Here is a 3,483-nt window from a genome sequence, read left to right as displayed (position 1 = left end):
AATGCACTTGAGCCAGAGTTAGGAAAGGCTCCAGAAGATATTGCTGAGGTTAATTCAAAAAGGCCCCCTCACTGCCTTCTGTTCTCAGAGGTTTTAATGCCTTCAGCCTGAAGAGGTTTCAATTATTTTTCTCAGCTATTCTGCATTATTCTCAATGAAAACTACTTACATACAACAACTGTAATAAAGTTTAATTTCTTATCACAGAAATATTATTTACTTTTTGTATATTTTCTTTTTAATTATCTTTAAGTAGTTGTACAAAGGAGCTGCTATTTATTTAAATTGTTTATGGTTACATCTTAATCAATGTCATCCATTTCAACATTCTCACCCCCCATGGCTGACAAAGACAAACAAACCAGATACTACAATACCATTCTTTTTGATGGATGAATAAAATTCCATTGTGTATATATTGCACATTTCCTTTATCCATTGGTCCACTTGGGCATCTAGGCTGATTCCATATCCTGGCTATAGAGAATAGTACTGCAATGAACATTGTTATTCTAGTGGCTTTATTGTATAATGGTTTGTAATCACTGGATAAATTCCTAGGTGTAGAAATGCTGAGTTACTGAGTAGTTCCATGTTTTGATTTTTGAAGAACTGTCACAGGCTTTCCAGAGTTGTTGAACAAGTTTGCATTCCCACCAACAATGTATTATGATTCCCATTTGGCCATATCCTCGCCAGTATCTTATATCCTCTGTTTCTTTTTTTTTTTCATTGAATTATTACATATTTATTAAGTGTCTGACATATACCAGACAAATAGAACAGAAATAGGGAATTATTTTTCATTCTTTCAGCAATGGCTATGTCTTCAATGAAAAAAAAAATCATTCTTCTGTGTTAGTTTCCATTCATTGTTCTTTACATATAGTTTTCAAGTGTGCTTTCATAAATTGCATAATGTTGTAGACCATCAAATAGTCCAAAACATGTCTGGAAGATCAGCAGAATCATCATTAGTTTAATATCCGTTTGACAAAGCAGCACCCAGTGGAGTAAAACTCTTCTTTTTGGTGGCAATGGGACCGTGTGGTACTTGACTGCAAGACGTCCATTTTTTAGAAAAAGCCAAAGCAATGGAATGCAACAGGCCACACATTATACTAACCAGCAAGCTTCTCTGGGCACAGTCTTCCTTGCTTATGTTCCCTGAACACAAAGCATCAGTTACAAGGAGCTTGTAAGTAACTACCGAAGATAAAAAATGGAAGTGTAGCCAATGATGTAAATGTCTTCAAAGTATCATAATTGACTTGGAAGCAACTTCTGAAGACCAAGTTTGCTGATATTCCAGAGATGCCAGTTGTTGTTCCAAGGAGGACTGTTCCGCTTTAAGGCCTTTCCTAAGAGATTCAATTTTTTTTTCCCTATGATTTCCATGACCCTTGGTCTTCTAAGTTTTGCATCTCGTGGGGAAGGAGTCGGATGACCTGGTGGGTATATTGCCATCTTGGTGTCCTGCTTGCTTTCTTCAGCTCTAGGTGGAAACACTTGCTGTTGCCAATTCATCCTCTCTCGTGGAAGGCTAAGCTCAGGTTGGAAGCAGGGGGAGAGCACACATTGCTCCGAGGCCCTTCCGCCGATCCTCAGGCTCGATCGACTACGGCAGCGAGTGGGGTCGCGCGTGTGTCCACGGTTTATGGTCGCGTCGTGTTTCTCACAGGTTATCACTTCACTTTCAAAATCGTATTAAGCAGCCGTGCACCTCGGGCCGAGCGAGTGCCCGGGCCCCTTCCAGGCGTCCCGGGGCGGGAGCCCGGGCCGAGGGATGCCGAGGCGAGCGGGCTTGGGTGACAGGGGAGAAGCTCGTGGGAAGGAGGAGAAGTGGGTGCGGGAGGGGGAGGGGAGCCCTAGGGACTCACGGGGTATCACCTCGGCACACTGATGTCACCACCCACGCCACCCAGGGTGCGCGCCTACCTCCAGCCCCGAGCCGTCTCTCCCCCGGCACCACACCAGCGCCGCCATCTTGACGCCCCTGGTGACCTGCGGAGTCTATTCTCTGTTTCTCGATAATGGTCATTCTAGCTGGGGTGAGGTGGAATTTCAGTGTTGTTTTGATTCGCATTTCCTCTGTGGCCAGAGAGGTTGATTTCTTCAGGCTTCTATTGGCCATTTTTACTTACTCTTTTGAGCAGACTCTGCTTAGTTACCAACCCATTTATTAATTGGATTGTTCATTTTTTGAGAGTTTACTGTTTCTATTCTTTGTATATTAGGCCACTGTCTAATATATAGTTGGAAAAAAATCTTCCCCCATTCTGTTTTTTTTTTTTTTTTTTATTGTTGGCCAGGTCCTTTCCTGTTCAGAAACTTTTTGGTTTGATTTAGTCCCATTTATCAAGTCTTTCTTTGATTTACTGTAATTCTTGATCTTTACTCAGAAAGTTCTTTCCTACACTAAAGAGTCCCAATGTTTCATTCTTTCCTTAAATAGGTCTTAAATTGAGGTATTTGAACCATTTTGAATGAATGCTGGTACAAGATGACCTATAAGGGTCTAGTTTCACTTTTCTGCATGTAGATAGCCAGTTTTTCCAACACTGTTTGTTGAAGGGTCTTTCTTCCCTTTGGTTCCCTTATTGAATGTTAGACGGCTACAGATCTGTGGTTTTCTTTTAAAATTTTTTTGTTATTGTAGATATGACATGCAGTGGAATTACAGTTACATGAATCAGGTAATGAATAATGTGTTCAAGGGCTAGGGATATAGCCTAGTGGCAAGAGTGCCTGCCTCGGATACACGAGGCCCTAGGTTCAATTCCCCAGCACCACATATACAGAAAACGGCCAGAAGCGGTGCTGTGGCTCAAGTGGCAGAGTGCTAGCCTTGAGCGGGAAGAAGCCAGGGACAGTGCTCAGGCCCTGAGTCCAAGGCCCAGGACTGGCCAAAAAAAAAAAAAAAAAAAAAAAAAAATAATAATGTGTTCAATTCTGTTCCAACCATGTCTCCCCTTCTGTTGCTCTCTCCCGAAAGATATCTAGTTCATTTTCAACATAGTGTCTAATGAGTATCACTATTGTATTTGTTCATCCGTTTCACCTTTTATGTGCTCTCCCTTACCCTTTCAAATATAAACTAACAAATAAGCAAAAGGAAAAGAACACAAAAGCAGCAATAATGACAATTAAAATGTCTCTTATTTCCTTTCCTTGGAGCTCATTTCAAAGAATATTATTTTATATGATCATCTGTACTTAGCTCTTCAGCCCATGTCCATCACTCCTATATAATATATATACATATTATATATATATATATATATCCTCATCCTCTGAATGCTGATGATATAATTTGTCATGTTCCAGTGTGTGCGCACATATGTATGTTTATTTATTTTAGGCATCTAGTGTGTTTACTTGTAGTTTTATAGGCACATTGCAGCCACAAATGTAGCCTATGTTTCTTTGGCTCCGGGTCACTTCCTTTAATAGGATTTTCCCCCAAGTCTTCCCATTTCCTTA

General features: G+C 40.8%; 1 pseudogene; it reads right to left on the bottom strand.

Moving 5' to 3' along the window:
• Positions 1-763: 763 nt before the first annotated feature.
• On the bottom strand, positions 764-2,134 carry LOC125347564 (annotated as a pseudogene).
• Positions 2,135-3,483: the final 1,349 nt, after the last annotated feature.

This window comes from Perognathus longimembris, chromosome 3, assembly GCF_023159225.1.
Source record: "Perognathus longimembris pacificus isolate PPM17 chromosome 3, ASM2315922v1, whole genome shotgun sequence".
NCBI lineage: Eukaryota > Metazoa > Chordata > Mammalia > Rodentia > Heteromyidae > Perognathus > Perognathus longimembris.
The sequence above is the reverse complement of the archived record's forward strand: the minus strand, read 5'-3'. Positions and strand labels throughout refer to the sequence as shown.